At 38.5% G+C, this 13220-nt stretch overlaps 1 protein-coding gene across 14 annotated transcripts in view; it reads left to right on the plus strand.

Moving 5' to 3' along the window:
- Positions 1-1966: 1966 nt before the first annotated feature.
- KLHL8 (kelch like family member 8) overlaps positions 1967-13220 on the plus strand; it is an 85239-nt gene continuing 73985 nt past the window's right edge. For 8 of the 14 annotated variants that reach the window (XM_034671563.1, XM_034671564.1, XM_034671560.1 and 5 more), the window contains exon 1: positions 1968-2235. The gene's annotated coding sequence lies outside the window, so the exon portion shown is untranslated. Of the gene's footprint in view, positions 2236-13220 lie in introns of all 14 variants that reach the window. The other 6 variants (XM_034671569.1, XM_034671557.1, XM_034671570.1 and 3 more) reach the window with 2 other exon arrangements.

Consider the following 13220-nt stretch of genomic DNA (forward strand, 5'->3'; position numbering starts at 1 on the left):
AGTTTATTCACATTTGGTTTGAAAATTTCATTTAATTTTTAGATTTTTTTTGTTTTGTTTTTTGCGTCAGTCTTCTCTCCCAACGAAAAGCTCTAGATTGGTGTACCTTGTATGTTCCCCACTCCCCTTGTCACTCTATGCATACCTTTTCATTTCTCTTAGTTTTCTGTCTCCTCCACTAGAGCGCCGGGACTGTTTAGTTTTGTTCACTGCGTATTTCCCATTTCCTGGCTCAGTGCCTAGCAGATAGTTAAATGCTCAGTAAATATTCTTGAATATATAAATGATAAGAGTATTGAAATTTTGTGTATATTTCTTTGATGTAGTTGGTAATTACAAGTAATCTGTTGCTTTGTATATGTCAATTAGAAAAGAAAAAGCCTCTCTGCTCTATAGCATTTTTTATTTCATTTTTATTTTTTTTAAAGTAAGCTCTAGGCCCAACACCGGGCTTGAACTCATGATCCTGAGATCAAGAGTCTCCTGCTCTACCAACTGAACCAGCCAGGCACCCTTATAGAGCATTTCTTTAGGAGACATAGTACACCTGATTAAAAAGAGAAGTTCATATTATATAAAAAATTCTATTAGAACATGGTTTTATTAAATTTATATTGTATTGCATCATGGTTCCAGACAAATTTTATAATTGTGTGTGTGTATACTTTAAAACTGGTCTTGTGGGGCACCTGGGTGCCTTAGCCATTAAGCATCTGCTTTAGGCTCCGGGGGTCCTGGGATCAAGCCCCGCATCCATCTCCCTGCTCAGTGGGAAGCCTGCTTCTCCCTCTCCCACTCCCCTTGCATGTGTTCCTTCTTTTGCTCTCTCTGTCAAATAAATAAATAAAATCTTTTAAAAAAATAAAAAAAAAAATCTGGTCTTGCTCTATTTTTCTAAGGGCATTGACATTAAATTTGCAAAAAATACAATGCTCTGAAGAGAAATATTTTGAAATGTTAAGGATTATTTCAATTTCTGTTATGTAAAAAGGGTGATTTTTTTAGAAATGAAATTTCAAATTCAAGTAGTCATTTTGGGTTTTTTATGTAAGATGTTACTATTTTTACTTTTATTTTTAAAAAATATTTTATTTGTCAGAGAGAGAGCACACACAAGAAGGGGGGCAGGCAGAGGGAGAAGCAGGCTCCCTGCTGAGCAAGGAGCCCTATGTGGGGCTTGATCTCAGGACCTGGTATCATGACCTGAGCTGAAAGCAGAGGCTTAACGGACTGAGCCACCCAAGCACCCCAAGATACTACCATTTTTTAAAAAAGCTCTTTTTCTAGTAAAATCAATACAAACCTATGTGTTAACATTCATAAATGTACCTAGGGTTGAATTTATTCTGAAATAGATACCTGGCGTTGTAAAAGCTTGCGTTTGTTCAAACAAAAAACATATTAGGAGAATATCCTTTTAAAATTTTTTCTTTGCTCTCTCTTAAACTCCCACCTCTACATTGCACTGGCTTGACTGAAAAAATTGTTTTATTTCAGCATTTTTACTTGCAATGGTTTTTGGCAGTGTCTGCTTCGGTCAATTAACTGCTTCCTCCGGTTTATAAACTGTGGGTCTGTATTTATAAACACAAGCCGCTGTGTATATCCTCCGCAGAGCACGTGGAGAAAGTGACATAGGAGTAAAAACGGAAGTCTTCCCTCTCCACCATTTTTAGAAAAGAGACGAAACCTAAGGAACACTCAACACGCGGGAGGGGAGTTGATGGATATAAAAAGAAACTAAATTCCGTACGGCCCCCGAAGTGAAGACACGGATAACTTCAGAGATATTTATGCGCTGTCCTGTCCAGAACTGCTTTGAGGACGTCCCCTAGACCCTGGTCTACCCTCCCCCCGCAGCACAGGACCGCGGGTGGGTGAACACTCCACCCGCCCACGAGCGGGCGGGGGAGGCGAGGACGTGGGGGGGGGCGGGCACCCGGAGGAGGTAACCATAAACCACACCTCCCAGAGTGCAGTGCGCAGGCTCCGGCGCGCGCTCAGCTCGCAGCCCCAGAAGCCGCCGCTCTCGGGGCTGAGCCGAGAGGACCCGGGGCGCTGGCCGGGGTTCTACGGGGCCGCGCAGGAGGGCGCGCGTCCGTCGCTGCTCGCGCTGGGCTAGTGCGGCGCCGCTCGGTGCTGCGGGAAGACGCTGGTTTGCGGGAGCCTGGTAGGGCAGCTGCTGCCTTGGCGAGGCCGGCAGGAACCGAGCGGAGGGACGAGCCGAGGACCGAGGTAACTGCGTTCGTTCCCCCTCACGTCTCTCTTCCCTTTGTGCGGTGCTGTCGGTTCACGCCGAGCCCTCCCTTACTCCAACCTGAAATCGTAACGCCGCCCGGGCTTGCGCCTCCGGCTCGAGGAAACTCCAGCCCTACGAGCAGTAACTAAAAATCCACAGCTGAGAGGGTTTGGGGCCCATTAAACCGCAGTATGTTTTCTGTCGGTCCTGCTGGCGGGAGGAACGGGGTCGCATTTCCCGGAGGAGAGCCCCCAGCCTCTGGTTCTGTCAGCCGCGTCGGTGGTCCCCTTGGCTCTCTCCTCTCGGCCTTTCGAAGAAGAGAGGGACGGGCAGGTGCTTGGTGGGGTGCAAGGACTGAGCAGGAGCGGTGCGGCCGGCGGGGTGCGGGGGCCCGGGGAGGGCGGCCGGCCTGTGGGCGCGGGGCAGGGGGGCTGTCTCCCGGCCCTGCGGCACGGGGAGTCGCAGCGCGTCCGGGACTGGCCTGCCCAGGGGGCTCGTCTCCGGTCCGGGGCTGGCCCGCCGGAGGGGCTCGCTGCCTGTCGGGACTTGCCTCTCGGCGGGGCTCGCTGCTGGTCCGAATTGCTGGTACTGGGGGTTTGCTGCCCGCTCCAGGTGTCCCTTCCGCGGTGGTGGAGACCCTGTCGAAGAGTGCCTCCTGGCCCCTTTCAGAAGGGGCAGCCGCTCCGCGGAGTTTTTTTACTGCCCCGGAGCCAGCTGTTTCTTCCTTCCACTCAGTTCTGGGCTTAGTTAACTTGCTGGTTTCTTCAGGCAGGGCGATTTGTCTACGGAGTTGGGAGTTTTCTAACCCGGGGCTTGTCCTTTACTGGATTTGCACGGTCGTAGCGTTTGCGCGCCTGGGTGTGAAAAGCGTTTTACGTATATTCCCACTGGGCAGTGTTGAATCAGATGACATTTCGTGGAAAATCGAACCTTTTTCAGTTCGTTTTATCTTTTAATCCTTTGTCTTTTGTCTGTCGTATTCGTTTTAATCTTTTTTAATAGCATAACTATTTTTGGCTCTTTATGCTAATGTTACCGCTGTGGGTGGTTACCACATTTGGAAGATACTTTTGGGAAGGCTTCTTGAACAACCTGGGTTGACACAAGTATTTTATCTACTAGTTGCGCTTTTTCTTTTCTTTTTTCTTTTTTCTTTTCTGCATTGTTTTTCTTTTATATAAGTTGATAATTGACTCTTGCTGTTCTTCATTCTCACTCTATGAGGAAACCCTTTCTCCATCTCCCTTGAATCCTGACCCTGGCAGAGGGTCGACTTGGGAGAACAGAGGACGTCTGCTTGGCGGTGGTTTTTTTCATTGGCTGCTACTTTTCCTACTGCTTGCTACTGGCACCCCCTTTAGTTTGTCAGTCAACCCATGACCCACTTCAGACTTTTAGTCCCTTAATATATTGCCTTTTAAAATATCAAATAGTGTGAACATAAATATAAAAAGGAATCTTCAGATAACTATACTCACATGTGCTCTTAGCTTCATATTAACATTTAAAACTAATTCTTTTAGCATTTAATAAGATTACCGTTGATGGTTTTTTAAATGATAACATATGCTGCAATAGTGGCAACTTCTGTATTCTGGCAGGAAACCTAATTCACAGGGTAATTTTTAGAAAATTATTTCCTCATTTGTTAAGAAAATGAGGTAAATTTTGACACATCCGCCCCAGCCCTTTTGCAAAATATAGCTTATATTTAGGGCAGTTTTAGGTTCATCGCAAAATTGAGTGGAAGGTACAGATTTTCCGTACACCCTCTGCCTCCATACGCCCCCTGCCTGGCTCCCTGTAGGCACAGCCTCCCCCCCCCCATCGAAATTCCCATATTGAAATGGTACATTTGTTACAACTGATGAACCTACATTGACAGATCATTATCACCTAAAGTTTATGGTTTACAATAGGGTGTTGTATATCCTATGGGTTTAGACAAATGACGCTTTAAAAAAAAATCAAGAAATTTTAAGAGTTGTAGAGAATGGAAATGAGTATTGTTATTTAGAAAATATTACAAGGACTATTTTGAACATCCTAAAAATTAATTTCAGATAGTTTTTGTGTTTTAAAAAAATTGGATGTTTAAACTTTCAGTTTCTTATATTTACATTTTCAAGAGTTATTTATCTTTGTATATTAAGAATTAAAGAGTTGAATAAGAAGGAATGCTTCATAGAATAACAAAATGTCCTTATTTTTCAGTCCTAAAATTCATTACCATGACCATTTATTTTTCTGAAAACCATGTTTTATGTTAACCAATGAAGCAAGAGGAAATCAAATATTTTAAATATACTAATTTTTCTTTACTGATGTCAAGATATATCTGCAATAGGATGTGACCCATTAGGCTTTTTTTTTTTTTTTAAATCTGTTTTCTCTGTCTGAGGGGTTTTTGTGGAAGCATCAGGATATAGTAATGTACTAAGTAAGCTCAGTTCTGGAACTAGACAACTGAATTAGAATCCCAACTGTCCATTTGTTGGCTGTGTGACCAGGGCCATTTATTTTCTTAAATTTTTTTTTTAAAGATTTTATTTATTTATTTGACAGAGATAGAGACAGCCAGAGAGAGAGGGAACACAAGCAGGAGGAGTGGGAGAGGAAGAAGCAGGCTCATAGTGGAAAAGCCTGATGTGGGGCTCGATCCCTTAACGCTGGGATCACGCCCTGAGCCGAAGGCAGATGCTTAACCGCTGTGCCACCCAGGCGCCCCCAGGGCAATTTATTTTCTTAACCTCCATTTGGTTAGCTGTAAAAGGGAGATAAAAATATCACTTGTTAATGAATCATGGAACACTGCATCAAAAACTAAGGATGTACTGTATGGTGACTAACATAACATAATAAAAAATTAAAAAAATATTACTTGTTATAATGTAAAATCATTTTATAAACTGTAATACATGTAACGTTTATTGATATTACTAGTTACATGCTGTGTTTTAAAATGCTGCCAGTATATTTTCAGGTGAATACTGCTTGAGTGAATACTATGAAACTTTTTTTTTTTTTTTTTTTTTTTTTTTTTTAAAGGGCTGGCTTTACATGAGAGTTCATTGTCTGGTTATGAATGATATAGTTGGTTCTTGTGAGTCAGAGGTAAAATTATGAAAGAGAGTCAAAGGTGCCTTGGGAAAATTTCTACTTCATTTGTCTGGTTCTTAACCTAGATCTATGGGCGTGTCCATAGTCTTACAAGAGTCTGAACTCTGTATATCCATACTTTGTGGGGAGAAGACCCATAGCTTTCAACAGCTATCTAAAGAGGATTCATGCACAACCCCCTGCAAAGGTTCTAAGAACTCTTAGCATAAGTTATCTAGGCAGGCTTCTTTACTAAACGTTTTGCAGATTATTATTATTATCTTTAAAGTAGGTTCCACGCCCAGTGTGAAGTCCAACTTAAAAAAAATTCAAACTCACAATCCTAAGATCAGGACCTGAGCCGAGATCAAGAGTTGGACGTTTAGCTGACTGAGCCATCCAGGCACCCCTTGCAGATTATTTTTAATATTATTTTTTTGGGCTTTTTGAGAAAGATAATTTTTTTAAAAGATTTTATTTATTTATTCAACAGAGATAGAGACAGCCAGCGAGAGAGGGAACACAAGNTTTTTTTGGGCTTTTTGAGAAAGATAATTTTTTTTAAAGATTTTATTTATTTATTCAACAGAGATAGAGACAGCCAGCGAGAGAGGGAACACAAGCAGGGGGAGTGGGAGAGGAAGAAGCAGGCTCATAGCAGAGGAGCCTGATGTGGGGCTCNTGCGGGGCTCGATCCCATAACTCCGGGATCACGCCCTGAACCGAAGGCAGATGCTTAACCGCTGTGCCACCCAGGCGCCCCAAGAAAGATAATTTTTGAACCACCATGAGTACCTGTTTTTCTTCCAGAACTAGAGGTTGATATTTATGATATACTACGTTCATATGAACAAAAGTGCTGCTTCTTATATGTGGAGATGACACCCCTGATGGATCCATTATTGTTAGGCAAATACTGTCCATTCCTCTCCTCCTTTCCCGTCTTGATGGGCAATAGAATACTTGGCAAGGAATGATACCCTAATACAATCTAGCATGTTAGAATATTATTTTGAAATGCTAAAAGATAATTTGGTTTCCTTAACCTAAAATTTGAACATTTTTTCTTTTCTCAACAGAACACCAAATGCTAAAGAAAATTAAGTATTTTGTCTTACAGACTAGATAATGATATTTACCTAGTGTATTTGTTGTTATATAATATTTCTTCCTGTATAGCACAGAGTGCAATGTTTTATTAATTCTTAATTAATGGTTATTTTGACTTTCAGAATTTCTGGTTTGGAAAGAAACTTGACAATCTACTTATGTAGATTAGATTATAATTGTAATTTTATAACATTGAAGATTAATCTTATTTGCATTTGGGGAATTTTAGAGTTAGGTTAGAGTTCTAAGTTTGGGTTCATTCTTGTAATAGAGTTTGGAAGTAAGCTACATCAAACTGCCCTATGTTTCTTGTTAGTATTAGGTTGCTGAGCTCTGAGGCTTTACAGTGTGAAGCCAACTTCTCTTCTAGATCAGTTACCAGTAGCATTCACAAGGCCTGAAGAGTGTGAGGTGGATGAAGTAATGCAGCACAAACTTAAGAATAAACCTATGCAGTGAAGTAATGTCTTTTGGTCTTTTTCCTTGAGGTGTTTTTTACTTTTCCCCTTTAATATTGGTCAGTATTTTCATTTGAAGGAAGCTTTTTAAAGCTCAAGCTCTGAATCAATACTTGGGAATTTATGGAATAAAGTAACAGAACTGTGTTTGGCTTTCTAGGTTTGCTTTTTATAAAATTAGTCTGAGAGTTCTATATAAATCTCAAAGATAAATTAGAGGTGAATGCCAGCATTTGCATAGTACTTTATGGGTACAAAATAAGTCACTATGCTGCATCTTTAGTTATTCTAATGCTGATGATTGCTTAATACTTTAATAATGAAAGTTTGAGTTAAATTAGTTGGACATAATTAAAAAAAGAGGAATCATTTCAGGAAAAATTTTACTTATGGGAAAACTATCATTTTAAGAAGATCCGTGATTTTATGTGTATTCTCTTACCCTTGAACTTTAAAAAATTCAAAAATGTTTCCTGTATGGGGAGATTATTATTAATACCCTTATTTTAGTTCTTAAAAGTCACTTTGTATATGACATACAGAGATAATAGTTAATGTCATCTTTAGCCTTGTGGTAAGAGTTTTGACTTTCTAGTCAGGCAAGCCTATGTTGAGTCCTGGGCATTGCCACTTAATTGCTGGTAACCTTGGGTAGGTTTCTTAGCTTCTCTGAACCTCATTATCTATAGCCGTAAATATAGGAATAATACCTTTTCAGCTTGTCCTGAGGACTGAAATGAACAAATGTTAAGTATCTAACTCAAATAATAGCAGTTACTTGTATGGTGTATGCGCCAGACAATTTATTCACTCATTTAATTCTTTTTTTTTTTTTAAAGATTTTATTTATTTATGTGACAGAGAGACAGCCAGCAAGCGAGGGAACACAGCAGGGGAGTGGGAGAGGAAGAAGCAGGCTCCCAGTGGAGGAGCCCTATGTGGGACTCGATCCTGGCGTTCCAGGATCACGCCCTGAGCCGAAGGCAGACGCTTAACGACTGCGCTCGCTACCCAGGCGCCCCATCACTCATTTAATTCTTATAACAGTCCTGTAAAGTTGGTACTGTTGTTTTCACATTTTTACAGGTGAAGAAATGGAGGCTAATGAAAGGTTATATAACTTTACCAAGGTCATACAGCTAGTCAGTAGATAGTGAGCTCTCAAAGCTGACTGTTGTCATTAAAAAAAAAAAAAAAAAAAAACAATAGGAAGACTTAGGGTAATATAGCCTGTCCTCATGTTTTGCTTTAGTGAAAAATGCACCTGAATGTAGATCATTATAAAGCATATTTTATTTGTTTGCTGGAAAAAATGGAGTACTGTCTTCCTGACCAAGGACTCAGGATCATATAATTTAAAAAAGTAAATTTGTTATAATGTAATATTAAGTAATATGTTATATGCAATATAATGTCATATATTAATGTAAAATTATTACAAAAGTTATGTTCATTTATTGAATGTTTATTGCATACGAGATATAGGGTTAAATACTTCATATATTATTACTTCATTTAAACTTAAAAAAAAAGTTTTATGAAGTTCTCTCTACACCTGGCATGGGGCTCAAACTCAGAACCCCAAGATGAAGAGTTGCATGCTGTTCATACTGAGCTAGCCAGGCACCTCTATTATTAGTTCACTTAAACTTCACAACAACCTTAAAAGAAAGCTGAGGCTCAGAGTGATTTTAAGTGACTTGTCCAAGGCTAACAGCTAATAGAGAATCCCCAAACTGTCTGGTCCTAACGTCTGCTATTAATCACTAGTTTATGTGCCCTGTGTTAGATATGGCTAACAGATTTCTCTAAAAATCAAGGCAACTGGGGCGCCTGGGTGGCTCAGTTGGTTAAGCGTTGGACTCTTGATTTTGCCTCAGGTCATGATCTCAGGGTTGTGGGATGGAGCCCCACTTGCGGTGCTGTGCTAAGTGGGGAGTCTGCTTGAGATTCTCTCCCTCCACTTCTGCCCCTCCTCACTGCATGCACGTATGCATGCTCTCTCTCTCTCTCTCTCAAATAAATCAATAAATCTTTAGAGGCATCTGTGTGGCTTAGTTGGTTAGGAGTCTGCCTTCAGCTCAGGTCATGATCCCAGAGTCCTGGGATCAAGCCCCATACCTGCTTCTTCCTCTCCCTCTCTCCCTGCTCATTCTCTCTTTCTGTCTCAAATAAATAAATAAAATCTTAAAAAAGTGAATCTTTAAAATATATATATAAAAATAAAAGGTAACAGCTTAGGGAATTTTAAATAGAAAAAAAAAAACCCTCTCACATTTTAGAGGTAAACAGTGGTTACCTAAAACTAGGGTCTTATAGGCCAAACTCAGCTTGCTCTCACTTTTGTAAATAAAGTTTTAGTGGAACACAGCCACACTCCTATCTTTATGTTATTGTCTCTAGCTGCTTTCATACTATGGCATAGTTGAGTGGTCATGAAAGAGACTAAATGGCCCACAAATCCTAAAATGTTTATTATTTGGCCCTTCACAGAAAAAGATTACTGATCCATGACCTATCAATCCTGTTCTTTTATAAATGAAGAAACTGAGACTTGGGGAGATTAGGTAACTTCCCAAAAATGTCGCTAAAATCCAATTATTCTGATACCTAAGTCAGTGTTATTTCTGCTATACTATGCCACCTCTTCTTATTTTTTTATTTTTATTTTATTTTTAAGATTTATTCGACAGAGCGAGAGCGCACAAGTGGGGGGACAGAGGGAGAAGGAGAGAGAATTTCAAGCAGACTCTGTACTGAGCGTGGAGCCTGTCGCAGAGCTCAGTCTCACAACCCTGAGATCACGACCTGAGCTGAAACCAAGAGTCAGACACTAAACGGACTGTGCCACCCAGGCACACCCCTATTTTTATTTTTAAAATTTTAATTTGTTCATTTAAGTGCTTGCTACGCTGAACATGGGGCTTGAACTCGCAACCTCAAGATCAAGAGTCACATGCTCTTCTGACTCTGCCAGCCAGCATCGGTGCTCCATGTTACCTCTTTTTAAGTTCTATAAAATCAACAACTGTACCTTATGGTCATTATATAAGGGACTTTAAAACATTATAAAATGTTTTTGACCTATAAGAATATTTAATCTAGTTAAAATAGGTACACTAGCTGTAATAACAGTAAATATTTAGTCATTTCCCTTTTGTTCTTGGAATTTGAAGAACTTTTGGAAATATACTTTGTACGCCCCATCCCATAAATTTCTGTGACCCACTTTAAACTTATGTTTCCTTATTTTCCTCCACAGATTTCTCTATAATAAATAGAGACTTTCGGAACCATTTCATTAGTTGATTCCAAAACAGCAATTGCAGTTGGAACCATCTTGTGGTTGGAAACCTACCACATATACATCTTTACAAAAGAGATATCATACATCTTGTATCCAGTTTTCTTTTTCCTTACTTTTACATTATTCATGGATTTTTTAAAACATTATTCATGGAATTTTTAAGCATTGAGGTGATATGATCTGATATGAATTTGGGAATAACTGGCAGCAGTAGGAAGGATGCACTGGTGAGAGAAGAGGCTGTTGGGAGGCTATAATCATAACTGTGAGATGATGGGGCCTGGGACTAAAGTGATATTGCTGGAAGAGCAGGTCCAACAATATGAGAGGAACTGAGGAAGTAGAATGTATGAAACTTGGTTATAGTTGGGTAGAGTGGAGTGGGAATTTTGAATACATGGGAACTTTCACATTCAGTAGGGAGCCTTGATCATCCAGGCTAGTTTAGGTTGTCGGATAATATCCAGTATATCTCTTTACTATTGCCTTTACCACATTATTATTATCATCTGTTTTTGTCCCATCTGGATAATTCAGGCTCATTAATGGTAAGAATTATGTCATTTCTTAATCATCTTTTTTTAGGGGAGACTTAGATAATCTTTTTAAAGATTAGATTACTTTTGTGCATTCAATTTTTTTTTTAAAGGAAAATAGAAGAGANTATAATTCAGGCTCATTAATGGTAAGAATTATGTCATTTCTTAATCATCTTTTTTTAGGGGAGACTTATCTTAGATAATCTTTTTAAAGATTAGATTACTTTTGTGCATTCAATTTTTTTTTTAAAGGAAAATAGAAGAGATAGGTTAAGGTGTTCCTAAATTTCTTCACATTTAGAGTCTGATTCTTTTGAAGCAGTTTTTATCTCAGAGTCATTCTTTTTTTCATACAGCATAATCTCCTACTGCCTCTAGGGGATAGATGATGCAGCCTTTAAATGTGTTCTGTCATCATTCTTCCAATTTTGTCACCACTCTTCCGATTTTGATGCAGGTATTTACTTGCTTGGTGATACCCATTTTTTTTTTGCCTATATCCTCACAACAAAACATAACACCCTCATCTATTGTGGATATTTAACTTTCTGAGTCTTATGAAGTAGTGCTTCTCTCTGTAGTGAAAGACCAGTTTGTGAACTGTTATTTTTAATAAAAGACAACAAAAAACTAATTACTAGAAAAATTAAAAAAAAATGGATGTACAAAATATAAACTTCAATTATTCATTAGATTCAAAGGGTATAAAATTATTCTGTCAAATATAAATTTCCTGTAAGAGTTTCTAAACTCCATTTTTATACTTACCTCATTGCAGACCTGTAAAAAAGAAAAAAATTGTGGACCAGACTCACTTGGAATAGCACTGCTATAAAGCACTTGTTTGTTGCTTTTCATATTCATCTTTGAATTAACATAACCTGGGGTATAAGATGACTGACTGATTAAATGAATATATTCTAAGACAAATGGTATTTCCCCTTAACACCACATTTCTATTTTTTATTGTAATTTCTTGAAATGATTATAAAACCATATGACTTACATACACAGTATATGTATGTATGTGTATGTTGGTTTGTGTGCTTACCTTGTGAAAATGAAAGGAAGTTTTCAAACTCCTAGGAGAAGACTGATTCTTGTGTAGCCATGGTAACAGTTGGCAGGTTTAAAACTGGTTTGAGTGACTTACTGAGTAAATGACATTCTTTAGAATTGTTTTTAAGTCAATGTAATCAAATCAACAACAACCTGTCTTAGAGAACAGGATTTTGCAAGCCAGCCAGTAAATAGTAGCCCTTCTAGTAACCATGCTTTGAAGCCTCTGAAAATCCACCAATCCCTGGTCTCCACATTTCCTCCGAAACCCTATATAAGATTAGCAGTCTGCTGTACTCAGAAGGACTGTGTCTGACAAGCGTAGCTTTCTCTAAGTAATTATTATCTAGCTTTGTGTTTTTTGTTTCATTTCAGATATTGAATGGGATATCTTTTCACACTTAGAAACAAATTATTGGTAAATATATTTTTTGGTAGGCTTTATATTTTTATTCAAATAATTATCATTTCTTATCTTTAAGTACAGTCTTGTGACTTCTGTGACATTCTTAAACAAAACTAATAAGTAATAGAGTCCCTACCTAAGAGAGAGTTCATACATGTTGTTCACAGACTTAGGTGAAATTCAATCTTTTTAAGAAATTTTTATTTTTTAGAGGTGCCTGGGTGGTACAATTGGTTAAGTGTCCAATTCTTGGTTTTGGCTTAGGTTGTGATCTCAGGGTTGTGGGATCAAGGCCTGCATGGGGCTCCATGCTTAGCATGGAGTCTGCTTAAGAGTCTTCCTTTGCTTCTCCACTCCTAAAAATAAATACATAAATCTTTAAAAGTAAAATAAAAATTTTTTACTACTTTATACTAGACTCCCCAACTATTGACTATAAATTATGTTCAAACAGTTCAAACAAATGATTATCATAGTGAAATATTAATAGATGGCCTTATTAATAAAGCAGACCCCAAAATAGAAACATCTTACAAAGTATTCAGTGCAGTGAAAATGTTTATAGACTCTGGAAATTACACTAGTATTTAACAAGCAGACTTAGATAATAGTTGTATCTAATACATGGTAATGCTAAGAAAAACATGTTTAAATCACAGCAGTAAATTGTTAGAAACCATATATACCTTGACTAAGTAGGAACTACTGTAACTATAATCCAGTTTGTCAAAGCAGCAGCTTCTCCTTTAGTTACTGGCACAGTGTATTTTCTTTTGAACTGCTTGATTCAAAATTTAAAACCTCTATTCTTTGCTTTTGTAGATAAAAAGGAGATAATGGGTATAACCTATCAGATACTGTATGAAATGTAATATTTTGTATCATCTTAAAATTTTCACCTAATTAAATCATAAAGAGTACAAACTACAGTTATTTTAAAGAAGGATGAATCTAGACTTTCTGGAACAGGAACTTGGGACGATGATGGAGTAGGAGGATTCTG

This window comes from Ailuropoda melanoleuca, chromosome 11 (assembly GCF_002007445.2).
Source record: "Ailuropoda melanoleuca isolate Jingjing chromosome 11, ASM200744v2, whole genome shotgun sequence".
Classification (NCBI taxonomy): domain Eukaryota; kingdom Metazoa; phylum Chordata; class Mammalia; order Carnivora; family Ursidae; genus Ailuropoda; species Ailuropoda melanoleuca.